The 16,572-nt window shown below is 42.5% G+C and overlaps 1 protein-coding gene and 1 pseudogene across 4 annotated transcripts in view; both read right to left on the bottom strand.

The window, feature by feature from the left end:
- LOC115206671 (aldehyde dehydrogenase, dimeric NADP-preferring) overlaps nt 1–15,110 on the bottom strand; it is a 25,763-nt gene extending 10,653 nt beyond the window's left edge. For 3 of the 4 annotated variants that reach the window (XR_003880835.1, XM_029773860.1, XM_029773857.1), the window contains exons 1-2: nt 1,407–2,196; nt 1–5 (exon numbers count right to left, since the gene is read on the bottom strand). The exon at nt 1–5 is cut by the window's left edge and continues 174 nt beyond it. The gene's annotated coding sequence lies outside the window, so the exon portion shown is untranslated. Of the gene's footprint in view, nt 6–1,406; nt 2,197–4,807; nt 4,892–15,087 lie in introns of those variants that run through there. The other variant, XM_029773858.1, reaches the window with a different exon arrangement.
- Nucleotides 15,111–15,150: 40 nt separating this feature from the next.
- LOC115206672 (diacylglycerol O-acyltransferase 2 pseudogene) lies at nt 15,151–16,297 on the bottom strand (annotated as a pseudogene).
- Nucleotides 16,298–16,572: the final 275 nt, after the last annotated feature.

Here is a 16,572-nt window from a genome sequence, read left to right as displayed (position 1 = left end):
CACACCTGAACAGTAAACACACAGCCACTGTAAAGTACACACAAAGTACACCTGTTCAGATAGACACAGGTACATGTCACTACAATACACCTGTTCAGATAGACACAGGTACATGTCACTAGAATACACCTGTTCAGATAGACATAGGTACATGTCACTAGAATACACCTGTTCAGATAGACACAGGTACATGTCACTAGAATACACCTGTTCAGATAGACACAGGTACATGTCACTACAATACACCTGTTCAGATAGACACAGGTACATGTCACTAGAATACACCTGTTCAGACAGACACAGGTACATGTCAGTAGAATACACCTGTTCAGACAGACACAGGTACATGTCAGTAGAATACACCTGTTCAGACAGACACAGGTACATGTCAGTAGAATACACCTGTTCAGACAGACACAGGTACATGTCACTAGAATACACCTGTTCAGATAGACACAGGTACATGTCACTACAATACACCTGTTCAGACAGACACAGGGACACTCGGCACGGAATAACTAAAATATGCATGCCCATCCTTATACTTGTATCATACATGGCTATATACTGTATATAACTACATTTCTTATGAAAGATAATTTTTTGAATAATTACAGTATATTGGTTTATCATAGATTTGCCTATGAATACTCACGTGAAGAAAATGCAGAGAATTATCCCAAACCATCAAATAAATGTCCAGTGCTTTTGTGGTCTGCTTAAAATGAACAAATATGAAGTAGGTCTACTGTATTTTTCTTGAAGAGTATTGTAATGAAACAGCAGGGAGCAGGTCTCGAACCCTCGACCTTCAAGCCCGAAGTCCGGCGCGCTATCGACTGTGCCGCAAAAGCATGCTCGTCCGGCAGAGTCAATTTCTGCGCTTATAAACCCAGGGTCGTTACAGTATATTATCTAATCAACTTTGAACTGATATGGTCCCGTGTGGCTCAGTTTGTAGACCATGGTGTTTGCAACGCCAGGGTTGTGGGTTCGATTCCCACGGGGGACCAGTACGGATAAAAAAAAATTATGAAACGTATGCATTATTCACTACTGTAAATCGCTCTGGATAAGAGCGTCTGCTAAATGACTAAAATGTAAAAATATGTAGCGGGATTCAACAGAGGACGAGCACGAAAGTAGAATGCACGGTCTATAATAGACATGGTCAACAGTACTATTCAGTTGTTTGTTTTCTCTACCATCAACCTAAATGTGGAATATAAACTATCACTTAAAAATGAGTTTACATATGTTGGTTGTCAAATATGTTGAAATAATCATTAAATGGTAAATGATGATGCTTTCACCGTACAATAAAGAAGTACTGAACAGTATTTTGTCTGTTGAATAAGCTTAACTACGTCATCGAATACATGTAAAACAACGTTTCCAATACTCACACATGAATAAAAGAAGCACGCAGGATTATTGTCCGTTGTCAATAAATTCCATCCATAAATCGGAAAAATGAATGACAAAAAATACACTTCTGAAAAGTTAAATCCTTCGGGACAGTGTTAAAAAAAAAAAATAACGATATCAGAAACTTTACTATTCTGCGCAAACTTCTTGCATAAAATAAAAAGCCATTCACCGTGTGAAAAAACAATGCGCTGCTATCGACGTCTCATTGCCAAGGAGGTGAACTCCATTATGCCACAGCACCTTCTGTTCTGCCCAGGTTCTGCCTCACTGACGTAACCGTGAGACTGACGTTTATTTATTGCTCGAGGCTACGGGTGGTATCGGTTTAGCCGCAGACCGTAGCCTACTCAAATTAGCCGTTTATTTTGCATTTTTGCTAATTAATGGAATTATTTGTCTTTATGGAAAACGAGCTAAAAATGACCTAGAATTTTCTTAATGACGTTAATTAAATATGTTTAATATATATTTTTTAAATGTCTCCTAGATTTAGGACAGACAAAACCGTGTTTCTAATCATGTATTCTTTGACTGTCCTTCTTGCCATTATGAATGTATTATTCAGTCCTTCTTGCCATTATGAATCAATATTTAATCAAATAATTTGTTAATATTTTTTTTTTTATCCAAAGGGGACCTAAAATTCAAAATCAAATAGTTAAATGATCCATAGGACACATTTAAAATTTGTGGATTCCGCTTTTTCAGCCACACGCATCTTTTATTTTACCTTTATTTAACCTTTATTTAACCTTTATTTAACCAGGCAAGTCAGTTGAGAACAAATTATTGTTTTCACTGACGGCCTAGGAACAGTGGGTTAACTGCCTTGTTCAGGGGCAGAACGACAGATTTGTACCTTGTCAGCTCAGGGATTCAATGCTCTAACCACTAGGCTAACCCTCCCCATTGCCAACAGGTGTATAAAATCGAGCACACAGCCATTGACAAACATTGGCAATAGAATGGTCTTATTGAAGAGCTCAGTGACTTTCAACGTGGCACAGTCATTGGATGCCACCTTTCCAACAAGTCAGTTCGTCAAATTTCTGCCCTGCTAGAGCTGCCACAGTCAACTGTAAGTGCTGTTATTGTGAAGTGGAAACTTCTAGGAGCAACAATGTCTCAGCCAGGAAGTGGTAGGCTACACAAGCTAACAGAACAGGACCGCAGAGTGCTGAAGAGCATAGCTCGTAAAAATCGTCTGTCCTTGCAACACTTGCTACCGAGTTCCAAACTACCTCTGGAAGTAACGTCAGTAACGTTGGTCGTGAGGTTCATGAAATGGGTTTCCATGGCCAAACAGCTTCACACAAGTCTAAGATCACCATGCACAATGCCAAGCGTCGGCTGGATTGGTGTAAAGCAGTGGAAATGCGTTCTCTGGAATGATGAATCACGCTTTCCCATCTGCCAGTCCGACGGACGAATGGACAAATCTGGGTTTGGCGAATGCCAGGAGCACGCTACCTGCCCCAATGCATAGTGCCAACTGTAAAGTTTGGTGGATGAGGAATAATGGTCTGGGGCTGTTTTTCATGGTTTAGGCACCTTAGTTCCAGTGAAGGGAAATCTTAACGCTGCGGCATACAATTACATTCTAGACTATTTGTGCTTCCAACTTCGTGGCAACAGTTTGGGGAAGGCCCTTTCCTGTTTCAGCATGACAATGCCCCCGTGCACAAAGCGAGGTCCATACAGAAATTGTTTGTTGAGATCGGTGTGGAAGAACTTGACTGTCCTGCACAGAGCCCTGACCTCAACCCCATCAAACACCCTTTGGGATGAATTTGAAAGCTGACTGCGAGCCAGGCCTAATCACCCAACATCAGTACCTGACCTCACTAATCATCTCGAGGCTGAATGGAAGCAAGTCCCCTAAGCAATGTTCCAACATCTAGTGGAAAGCCTTCCCAGAAGAGAGGAGGCTGTTATAGCAGCAAAGGGGGGACCAACTCCATAATAATAATGGCCATGATTTTGGAATGAGATGTTCGACGAGCAGGTGTCCACATACTTTTGGTCATGTAGTGTGTAACCATTTTAAAACAATTCCATATGTCAGTTTAGCACCAAGAGACGGGATTATCAATCCATATAAATGTGCTTGATAAACATGTTAAGTGTTCTTCAACACTTAAACCACAACAACAACCACTAGAAATGTTTGCTGGACTCCATAATACAGATTGAGAAGGAAATGTTTGCTGGACTCTCCATAATACAGATTGAGAAGGAGATGTTTTGCTGGACTCTCCATAATACAGACTGAGAGGGAGATGGATTGCTGCAGGTAGTTTAATCCATAGAGATCCTATTCAATGATTTGCTTACTCTAATTCCTAATTCTATGGTTTCGTCATACTGTTGTAGGCAATGATTCACACAGTACATTATAATTGCCTTCCATACTAATCAGAATACCATTGGACATAATCACGTGTAAAACAATAGGAGGAACATTCTTTACATTACCAAACAGTTCTTTAGGAAATACCCAGGAAGAATACACTGAATACATGATACTCAGTCTGTCATTGAGGTTAGAATACATTTTCAACAATGTAACAGAAACTAAATGCATATGGCACAATATGAAATAAAAACAACCTGCATTAAACAAGAAGTTTAACGGCATCATAAACGTCTCTAAAATGATTGAAGGTTTATAACCATTGTTTAAATAAAAGTTAACTTTTTATTTAATTTAAAATGAACTATTGCATTTTTGCTGAGACTGACACTGAGCCATAACTGTTGCTTCAGCTCTACAAGTCTAAATCAGGGTCCAAGACGGTGGATCCACGCGTACACCAGTTTCCCCACGTTAACCTCACAGCAGGAACACCAGTTTCCCCACGTTAACCTCACAGCAGGAACACCAGTTTCCCCACGTTAACCTCATCGCAGGAACACCAGTTTCCCCACGTTAACCTCATTGCAGGAACACCAGTTTCCCCACGTTAACCTCACCGCAGGAACACCAGTTTCCCCAAGTTAACCTCATCGCAGGAACGCCAGTTTCCCCACGTTAACCTCATCGCAGGAACACCAGTTTCCCCACGTTAACCTCATCGCAGGAATACCAGTTTCCCCAAGTTAACCTCATCGCAGGAACACCAGTTTCCCCACGTTAACCTCACCGCAGGAACACCAGTTTCCCCACGTTAACCTCACCGCAGGAACACCAGTTTCCCCACGTTAACCTCATCGCAGGAACACCAGTTTCCCCACGTTAACCTCATCGCAGGAACACCAGTTTCCCCACGTTAACCTTACAGCAGGAACACCAGTTTCCCCACGTTAACCTCATCGCAGAAACACCAGTTTCCCTACATCAGCCTCACAGTGGGAACACCAGTTTCCCCACGTTAACCTCATCGCAGGAACACCAGTTTCCCCACGTCAGCCTCACAGCAGGAACATCAGTTTCCCTACATCAGCCTCACAGCGGGAACCTCTGCAAGAAACACAAGGCACAAAATGGCTCCCATCATCACCTCTATTCACAAAACAGGACAACAAGTGAATACAAACAGTGACACAGCAAGTCACAGAGATGAGGAGATTGGCAGTCAGATATACTTTAAAGGGACTGTTCATGTGAGGACAAAGTGTAGAGGTCAACAAACAGAGACACAAGAAAACAAAGGCCTCATTTAGTGGAGGAGAATGGTGCGTGCTGGGTAATTATAGGGGGCTGTAGATCATGTAGCTAGTTTTGTGTGGTTAGATTTTCCTCAACAACACCATACATTGTCTGACGGTGACAAAGCCATTCTTGTGTTGCAGCAGCGCAAGGGCTGTGTACACAATGCCACACAGTTCCCTATATAGCGCACTACTTTTGACCAGATCTCTATGGGTCCCTGTTCAACACCAGTGGACTATGTAGAGAAAAGGGTACCATTTGGGACAAGTACCTTAGCCTTTGGAGCTGTGGGAGAATGTTCTCATAATGCATCTTGAAATCTCTTGAGGAAAATGAACTTTTCATGATGGATCAGCGAGAGAAAATAGAAGCGTTTCCCCATTTTAGACAAACAAATTGCTCATTGAATAACAATAGCTGAGGTTTCTTTCCCCCCCCCCCCCCCCCCGAGATAATAATTGAGTCCTATTAATAAAATAAAATGTTTTCATATGAAAATAGTTACTGTTTGACAACATAAACTACGTATGGTAGAAAAACCCTGCTGCTACTCTCTGTATATTATCTATGCATAGTCACTTTAATAACTCTACCTACATGAACATATTACCTCAACTACCTCGACTAACTGGTACCCCCTGTATATAGTCTCTTTACTAACCTGTACCCCCTGTATATAGTCTCATTACTAACCTGTACCCCCTGTATATAGTCTCATTACTAACCTGTACCCCTGTATATAGTCTCATTACTAACCTGTACCCCTGTATATAGTCTCTTTACTAACCTGTACCCCCTGTATATAGTCTCTTTACTAACCTGTACCCCTGTATATAGTCTCATTACTAACCTGTACCCCCTGTATATAGCCTCATTACTAACCTGTACCCCCTGTATATAGCCTCATTACTAACCTGTATCCCTGTATATAGTCTCTTTACTAACCTGTACCCCCTGTATATAGCCTCATTACTAACCTGTACCCCTGTATATAGTCTCATTACTAACCTGTACCCCCTGTATATAGCCTCATTACTAACCTGTACCCCTGTATATAGTCTCATTACTAACCTGTACCCCTGTATATAGCCTCATTACTAACCTGTACCCCTGTATATAGCCTCATTACTAACCTGTACCCCCTGTATATAGTCTCATTACTAACCTGTACCCCTGTATATAGCCTCATTACTAACCTGTACCCCTGTATATAGCCTCATTACTAACCTGTACCCCTGTATATAGTCTCATTACTAACCTGTACCCCTGTATATAGTCTCATTACTAACCTGTACCCCCTGTATATAGTCTCATTACTAACCTGTACCCCTGTATATAGTCTCATTACTAACCTGTACCCCCTGTATATAGCCTCATTACTAACTTGTACCCCCTGTATATAGTCTCATTACTAACCTGTACCCCTGTATATAGCCTCATTACTAACCTGTACCCCTGTATATAGTCTCATTACTAACCTGTACCCCTGTATATAGTCTCATTACTAACCTGTACCCCCTGTATATAGCCTCTTTACTAACCTGTATCCCCTGTATATAGCCTCATTACTAACCTGTACCCCTGTATATAGTCTCATTACTAACCTGTACCCCCTGTATATAGCCTCATTACTAACCTGTACCCCTGTATATAGCCTCATTACTAACCTGTACCCCCTGTATATAGTCTCATTACTAACCTGTACCCCTGTATATAGTCTCATTACTAACCTGTACCCCCTGTATATAGCCTCATTACTAACCTGTATCCCCTGTATATAGCCTCATTACTAACCTGTACCCCTGTATATAGTCTCATTACTAACCTGTACCCCCTGTATATAGCCTCATTACTAACCTGTACCCCTGTATATAGTCTCATTACTAACCTGTACCCCCTGTATATAGTCTCATTACTAACCTGTATCCCCTGTATATAGCCTCATTACTAACCTGTACCCCTGTATATAGTCTCATTACTAACCTGTACCCCTGTATATAGTCTCATTACTAACCTGTACCCCTGTATATAGTCTCATTACTAACCTGTACCCCCTGTATATAGCCTCATTACTAACCTGTACCCCCTGTATATAGTCTCATTACTAACCTGTACCCCTGTATATAGCCTCATTACTAACCTGTACCCCTGTATATAGTCTCATTACTAACCTGTACCCCTGTATATAGTCTCATTACTAACCTGTACCCCCTGTATATAGCCTCATTACTAACCTGTATCCCCTGTATATAGCCTCATTACTAACCTGTATCCCCTGTATATAGCCTCATTACTAACCTGTACCCCTGTATATAGTCTCATTACTAACCTGTACCCCCTGTATATAGCCTCATTACTAACCTGTACCCCTGTATATAACCTCATTACTAACCTGTACCTCCTGTATATAGTCTCATTACTAACCTGTACCCCTGTATATAGTCTCATTACTAACCTGTACCCCCTGTATATAGCCTCATTACTAACCTGTATCCCCTGTATATAGCCTCATTACTAACCTGTACCCCTGTATATAGTCTCATTACTAACCTGTACCCCCTGTATATAGCCTCATTACTAACCTGTACCCCTGTATATAGTCTCATTACTAACCTGTACCCCCTGTATATAGTCTCATTACTAACCTGTACCCCTGTATATAGTCTCATTACTAACCTGTACCCCCTGTATATAGCCTCATTACTAACCTGTATCCCCTGTATATAGCCTCATTACTAACCTGTACCCCTGTATATAGTCTCATTACTAACCTGTACCCCCTGTATATAGCCTCATTACTAACCTGTACCCCTGTATGTAGTCTCATTACTAACCTGTACCCCCTGTATATAGTCTCATTACTAACCTGTATCCCCTGTATATAGCCTCATTACTAACCTGTACCCCTGTATATAGTCTCATTACTAACCTGTACCCCTGTATATAGTCTCATTACTAACCTGTACCCCCTGTATATAGTCTGGCTATTGTTATTTTACTGCTGCTCTTTAACTACTTGTTACTTTTATTTCTTATTCTTATTCATATTTTATAAACTGCATTGTTGGTTAGGGGCTTGTAAGTAAGCATTTCACTGTAAGGTCTACAGCTGCTGTATTCAGCATTTCACTGTAAGGTCTACACCAGTTGTAATCGGCGCATGTGACTAATAAAATTTGATTTGATTTGAAACACTTTATTCAGCCAATAAGCTGTAGTACAGGTCAGTTAGAGACACACAGTAAACTGCTGTGGCTTCGTCCTAAACGGCTCCCTATTACATATATAGTGCGCACAAGTAGTACATTTAAAAAGGAAATACTATTTGGGATGCACCCTTTATCTCCCTCTCTTCCTTGGATCACTGGTCGCTGAGAGGTTCTCGTAATTAAACCAGTCCCTCCCTGCCCTCACACAGGCCACTATGTTACTTAAGTAGGAGGGGTCGTAGAGACCAGCGGAGCTAAAGGGGGGGGGGGATCTACTGTGGGGATCTCAACTGTTCATAATATCCATTTATGATGTGTGTCCCAAATGGCACCCTATTCCCTATGTAGACCAAGTCTCTGGTCAAACTGGTTAAAAGTAGTGCACTATATAGGGAATAGGGTGCCATTTGGGACACTAACATGGTTCTCTAAACTAGTGGTCACCAACCGGTCGGTTGCAATCGACTGGTCGATCTCCAAGGCATTCCTAGACGATCACCAAGGCATTCCTAGTCCATCTCCAAGGCATTCCTAGTCCATCTCCAAGGCATCCCTAGTCCATCTCCAAGGCATTCCTAGTCCATCTCCAAGGCATTCCTAGTCCATCTCCAAGGCATTCCTAGTCAATCTCCAAGGCATTCCTAGTCCATCTCCAAGGCATTCCTAGTCCATCTCCAAGGCATTCCTAGTCGATCACCAAGGCATTCCTAGTCGATCACCAAGGCATTCCTAGTCCATCTCCAAGGCATTCCTAGTCCATCTCCAAGGCATTCCTAGTCGATCTCCAAGGCATTCCTAGTCCATCTCCAAGGCATTCCTAGTACATCTCCAAGGCATTCCTAGTACATCTCCAAGGCATTCCTAGTCGATCACCAAGGCATTCCTAGTCGATCACCAAGGCATTCCTAGTCAATCTCCAAGGCATTCCTAGTCCATCTCCAAGGCATTCCTAGTACATCTCCAAGGCATTCCTAGTACATCTCCAAGGCATTCCTAGTCGATCACCAAGGCATTCCTAGTCGATCACCAAGGCATTCCTAGTCGATCACCAAGGCATTCCTAGTCCATCTCCAAGGCATTCCTAGTCCATCTCCAAGGCATTCCTAGTCGATCACCAAGGCATTCCTAGTCGATCACCAAGGCATTCCTAGACGATCTCCAAGGCATTCCTAGTCGATCACCAAGGCATTCCTAGTCGAACACCAAGGCATTCCTAGTCGATCACCAAGGCATTCCTAGTCGATCACCAAGGCATTCCTAGTCCATCTCCAAGGCATTCCTAGTCCATCTCCAAGGCATTCCTAGTCAATCTCCAAGGCATTCCTAGTCCATCTCCAAGGCATTCCTAGTCCATCTCCAAGGCATTCCTAGTCGATCACCAAGGCATTCCTAGTTGATCACCAAGGCATTCCTAGTCCATCTCCAAGGCATTCCTAGTCCATCTCCAAGGCATTCCTAGTCCATCTCCAAGGCATTCCTAGTCAATCTCCAAGGCATTCCTAGTACATCTCCAAGGCATTCCTAGTACATCTCCAAGGCATTCCTAGTCCATCTCCAAGGCATTCCTAGTCGATCACCAAGGCATTCCTAGTCGATCACCAAGGCATTCCTAGTCAATCTCCAAGGCATTCCTAGTACATCTCCAAGGCATTCCTAGTACATCTCCAAGGCATTCCTAGTACATCTCCAAGGCATTCCTAGTCGATCACCAAGGCATTCCTAGTCGATCACCAAGGCATTCCTAGTCGATCACCAAGGCATTCCTAGTCCATCTCCAAGGCATTCCTAGTCCATCTCCAAGGCATTCCTAGTCAATCACCAAGGCATTCCTAGTCAATCTCCAAGGCATTCCTAGTCAATCTCCAAGGCATTCCTAGTCGATCACCAAGGCATTCCTAGTAGATCACCAAGGCATTCCTAGACGATCTCCAAGGCATTCGTAGTCGATCTCCAAGGCATTCCTAGTCGATCACCAAGGCATTCCTAGTCGATCTCCAAGGCATTCCTAGTCGATCTCCAAGACGTTCCTAGTCGATCACCAAACATTTCTGTAAAATAACAACGATAAAGCCTTGTGTTTCTATTTGTTTTATTCGTTTTGGGCTGTTTGTGTTACGTTAAATATCCTTACCTGTTACATTAATTATCCTAACCCGTTACGTTAATTATCCTAACCTGTTACGTTAATTATCCTAACCTGTTACATTAATTATCCTAACCTGTTACGTTAGTTCTGCTAACCTGTTACGTTAATTATAATAACCTGTTACATTAATTATCCTAACCTGTTACGTTAATTATAATAACCTGTTATGTTAATTATCCTAACCTGCTACATTAATTATCCTAACCTGTTACGTTAAATATCCTAACCTGCTACGTCAATTATAATAACCTGTTACGTTAATTATAATAACCTGCTACATTAATTATCCTAACCTGCTACGTTAATTATCCTAACATGCTGCTTAAGTTCTCTCTAACCTGCTACAAATTGTCAATTCTGTTCAATTCTGACGTAATGTGTATCTCATCTAGTCAAACCCCTGTAACTGTTAGCAGAGAGGAAGAGGCGAAGCGAGAGGGGTTTCTCCACCCAAAAATCTCTCCATGTTAGGCAGATCATGAATTATTACGCAAGTGAGGAATTTTTGTATGGGGGCAATGAGAGTACGTTGAATTTAGTCAAGATAAACATGAATTTCTATTTTGTTATGTAATGCTTATTTGATCCTAATAGAAGTTTGGTAAATGCTTTGGTTGTTAGGAGTGTACTGATATAAGTGTGATGCAAGTGACATTCCAGACACTTTGATTAAAAAACACTTTATATCAGAGTTGTCCCTGTTGAAATTCGAGACAGTCTATGCATATTCATGAGGTTGATTAATTTGTAATATCTTTGCCAGAGATTTCAGGCGGTTGACGACAAAACTTATCGAATATTGAACATCCCTCATCGAATATTCACCACCCCTCATTGAATATTCAAAGACATTGATGGAAAAGAGACCACTCTTAGGAAGTTTTCCCATAACAAAAGGGTCGAATACTTATCGACTCAAGACATTTCAGCTTTTCATTATTTATTCATTTGTACAAAATGTTTTAAATAAACAATTCCACTTTGACATTATGGGGTATTGTGTGTAGGCCAGTGACAAATATAATCAATTTTAAATTCAGGCTGTAACAACAAAATTAGGAAAAAGCCAAAGGGTGTGAATAATTTCTGAAGGCACTGTAACTGGTTTCAGAGCTGAGGTGAGAGAAGTTGTCCGCCATGTTTTGTGTTTTGGCAAGGGTTGTGCGACGTCACGCACCCAAGAAGGCTCAACCAATCACCCGACAGATATTATTGACTGCCTCCAGGGATAGACCCAGTCCGGTATTAGCTAGAACGTCGCGACTCTGCCCACCTGTGGGGTAAACAGCTTGCGGTTTTATTGTTACACAGAGAGATATGGAGTGCAGATCCGGGGAAGCTCGGATGAGTTGCAGAAAAAACAGATGTGGAGACTGAGGTTAGAGTTGGCTGAGTAGAACAGGGTAAACAGTGGTGGTGAGTAAAATCCAGAGCAAGGTAGTTGGGTGGTGAGATGTGGAACAGGAGACAGGAGCCAGAGACAGAGCGGTAATGAGCAGAGATTACAATCTGGCAGAGTGGAAGTGGCAGGACTGAGTATTTGTAGTAGAGGTCTTGATTATGGAACGAGTTGCAGCTGGTAGGGATCTGCTTTGACTCCAGCACACCTGTCTCAAACCACACAATCACACAGAGAGGGAGAGAGAGAGAGAGAGTGTACAAGGGGAGTAACTGCAGGTCAAGAAGATACCGGATGAACACCAGAGGGCGCTAGCTTATCGACTGAATCTCACTCCCCTAACAATGACTTACTACAGTGTTTCATCATTTTGTGATATACTGATATTCGTTGTTGCATTTCATAAGGGTCTGCTCAATAATACATGTTACAGCAATGCATACTTTGAGGTTCTGTTGATGTAAAAAGCTTATTACCAGATGAAGTAGGCTTTCTTGACACAGAGGCTTATGGCAACCTAAAGTAGGCTCTATAACAGAGGGTTCTGTTAAGTCAGGCTTATGACAGTTCTATGATAGTGCGTTCTGTTAAGTCAGGCTTACGACAGCCGAAAGTAGGCTCTATAAACAGAGGGTTCTGTTAAGTCAGGCTAACGACAGCCGAAAGTAGGCTCTATAACAGAGGATTCTGTTAAGTCAGGCTTACGACAGCATAAGGTAGGCTCTATGACAGAGAGTTGAAGTTCTACAGTATGTGATGACAGCAGTATGCTTGGCCGTATACCGTATATACCGTATACCGGGGTATTTGGAAAAATACACAGGATGTTTTTTTTAATACAGTCAATACCGTTGAAACAATTTCTTTGAAGTGTTTTTTTATTAATTTGAATATTTGTAGCCACTTTTTAAGTAGGTGCCTGCAGTCAACTTGTGCAATACGTTAGGAGATAAAGAACATTGCTTTCTTCATTTCACCTGTCACATTATTATGACACTTATGGTAGTCCCCAGTCACGTGTCATATGGTGTTTGTTTACAACCATACAACGATGAGTAACCGGAGCCTTGTGAGTCACTCACTGTTGTGCAGCATGCGCCAAGTGATCTAATTACAGAATACAAGATGGCGCCGATAGAGATGGCAGCTTCGCTTCTAGTCCTTAGGAAACTGTGCAGTATTTTTTAAAATGTATTGTAACGACCCTGGGTTTATAAGCGCGGAAATCGACTCTGCCGGACGAGCATGCTTTTGTGGCACAGTCGATAGCGCGCCGGACTTCGGGCTTGAAGGTCGAGGGTTCGAGACCTGCTCCCTGCCTGCTGTTTCATTACAGTATTATTATTATTTATTTGATTTGATTTACAGTATTTGATTTACTAGATATTTACCAGATAGATATCTTATAACTATTACGTTAACTGTCTAAAATGTGCTAAATGCTCAACAGTTCTGCTAATTTAGTAGCTTGTTAGCTATCTAGCTAGCATTTTTTAGTTACTTGTATGGTTTAGGTCAGAAACTGTACAAAATGTATGCAATGCGCTCGTTAGCATTTGGTTAGCATTCTCTATGGGATTTTAAATGTACTTGTTAGCATTGCTAACAATGAGGTTTGGAAACAGCGCCCCTTGTGCTCAGTGCCGGTATTATTGAATATCACAGTATGGCACAAGGTCGGTATAAAAGGTATGACAATCTGGATACCGCCCAAGCCCAGACAGCAGTCTGTTTCTGCCTGAGAATCATTTCCCTCTCAGTGCAACCAGCAGGCAGGTCAGAGTTCAACTGGTTAGACTGTCTCTGTCATCACAGCCCAGTCCTAATTATGTTTGACTCAACTCCTGGCTCTCACACGCACACACCTCACTTATCTTCTTGGCACACACACACACACACACACACACACACCCCATATCAACTACGTTCCCAATGTGAAAGAATATACTCTTTCAGAGAAGACCAGTGTAAAATACATGCTCCGGTCATAGGATAAAGGACTTCGAGAATTACTGCTAACTGTGAAATATCTCAATGACACTAATCAATTATGGATCTAAAAACAAGAAATTGTCCTTTACTGAGGTGGTGTTTTGATGAATTTCCAGCGTTGTGTTACTGGGTTGTGCAAATGGTTGGAGTAATTATGTTACTATGCATGGAACTGGTTTAAACTGTTTGGCTAAGGTATCTAAGACACACACACACACATTGTCTCAGACACACACTGAGATGGAGGAAATCTAGGACACCTAGGACACCCAAAAGTAATTAGAGCTGCTAACTGTAAGTGAACAATGGTGAGATCAGAAAATTATTAAAAAATGCAAAGGGTGTGTGTGTCTGTGTGTGTGTGTGGCTCAGTTGTACTGTCATGGTAGTTGGTGAGGCAGAGTGTGTTCTCTTTCTTAAAATAAATAAATAAAACTGGTCAAAATTAACCCTCATCACAAGTCAAATTTATTGAAATAGAAAGTCATACTTTCAATATATTACTCTAGTGCGCAACTTATTCAGAAAGGTTTGAGTTATTATACATGAAAGACTGGTAACCTCCCTGGTAATCTCCCTGGTAACCTCCCTGGTAACCTCCCTGGTAACCTCCCTGGTAACCTCCTTGATATTCTCCCTGGTAACCTCCCTGGTAACCTCCCTGGTAACCTCCCTGGTAACCTCCCTGGTAACCTTCACTCAGATTGCTGCTGGTAACTACAAAGTCTGATTGTACTCAACATGTCCGCCGAGTATTTTCTTTATAAATCCTAAATCACTCAATCAATCCATGTTTTTTTTTATGAAATGGAGAGTGAGGTATTCAGATTCACAGTTATATTATTGCTACATATAAAGCACATGCACTGCTCCATTGTAGTCTTTTAAAAAAAAAGTTATATCACAAGGACAGACTACGTAAACAGCATCTGACCAAATTACGTGAGATTTGTTGATTCTTACAGTAAATACAGTCAGAAGCTATTAGCCAGGCAGCTTGGGTAATCCAGGGATCAATGATTGTGACCTCTTTGGATCAGATCCTCTAGTTGGAATGTGTGGATTGAAGTAGTCTCACTGTGGAGATCAGTAGGCTACAGTATCATTTACATTGTCCTCGTGGAAGCAGTCTTACATTTTCATTTTACCTTTATTTAACTAGCCAAGTCAGTTAATAAGAACAAATTCTTATTTTCAATGACGGCCTAGGAACAGTGGGTTAACTGCCTTGTTCAGGGGCAGAACGACATATTTTTACCTTGTCAGCTCGGGGATTCAAACTTGCAACCTTTCAGTTACTAGTCCCAACGCTCTAACCACTAGGCTACGCTGCCGACCCGAATGATTGGTCTACACGATGCGAAGCTCGTGGCTGTCTGAGAGTCCACAGCTGGCCTTGTGTTCATTGAAGAGCTTGGCCAGGGATTCCATGTATAGGCCATGATAGTGGTCCACCTCCTCCTGAGTGGGAAAAGGCCTCTTCGGCACTGGGATAGGACTACCCACTACAGTGGTGACCGGGCAGTGGTAAGGCATCCAAAACCAGCGTTCACCCACAAACAGACATGGGGAAAAGCTCATGATTTTCTTAAAGAGTTGCTGTAACCTCCAACCCACACTCCCCTCTGAGAAGATCACCTGGCGGAACATATCGTTCTCCCCATACGAGTAGACGGGCACCAGGTCAGCCCCAAACTCCAGGGCCACCCGGACGAAGCCTTTCCTCTGTTTCATAACCACAGTGTTGACCCCAGGCAGGCTCAACAGTGACTCAGCAGCGCCCCCTATCACAATCACCACCGCATTGCCTTGTCCACTTTTAGACAGAAGGTGCGCAAGACTGGGCTTGCTGACTGGACAACAACCTGTGGCCATGGCATATTCCCTGTAGAGGGGGATCTTGAAGAGACCACCCAGGATGCAGAGGCAGGAGCGCACCCCAGGGAAGAGGTCCATAAAGCCACAGGCCTCGGTGCTAAAAGAGGCAAAGGCTCCGATACTGAACACCCCATGAGGATGACACCCTAAGATGTAGTTCTTGTTTGGGTTCAACTCCGCTGTCTTCACTAACTTCATTGGGAAGTAATCCCTAACGTGCTTCCACACTTTCCAGTTTCTCACAAAAGAACTTCTCCTACCCCCTCTTTCAGGTGTGTTCCAGTCCGTCAACTGCCACATGAAGTAGAGAACTGGCAGCGGCCACAGAGAGGTCAACAGAAGATACATCATCAATCCAATACAAGCCGGACCTAACAGGACAAAGCTCCATATCCATTTCAGAACACTGATATTCTCCAGGAACTCCTTGTGTTTACTCTTTTCCTGCTTCATCCCTGCAACCTTTTCTGTAGTTTTCCCCAAAAGTGTTTATAGCGTGACTCCACGAACAAGAACAACTGTCCCGGAGAGCACTAGTACCCCTGCATGGACGTACTTTGATCACAGATCAATTAAAGTTGCAGAGATAACGATTACTTCCACTCCCCCGAGACTTTGACACACTGACGAGCTATCACTTTTCAAAGATAAACATGACATTGTCCAAATCTAACATGAATGGGTGCGATCCAGATTGAGGCTGTTCTCTCTGATAGTTCCACAGAACCTGGAGAGACAGCCCGGTCTCATAGACGGCTCCACAGAACCTGGAGAGACAGCCCGGTCTCATAGACGGCTCCACAGAACCTGGAGAGACAGCCCGGTCTCATAGACGGCTCCACAGAACCTGGAGAGACAGCCCGGT

Source organism: Salmo trutta, chromosome 13, assembly GCF_901001165.1.
Source record: "Salmo trutta chromosome 13, fSalTru1.1, whole genome shotgun sequence".
Taxonomy (NCBI): domain Eukaryota; kingdom Metazoa; phylum Chordata; class Actinopteri; order Salmoniformes; family Salmonidae; genus Salmo; species Salmo trutta.
Note: the sequence above shows the minus strand (reverse complement) of the source record. Positions and strands in the feature narration are given on the sequence as shown.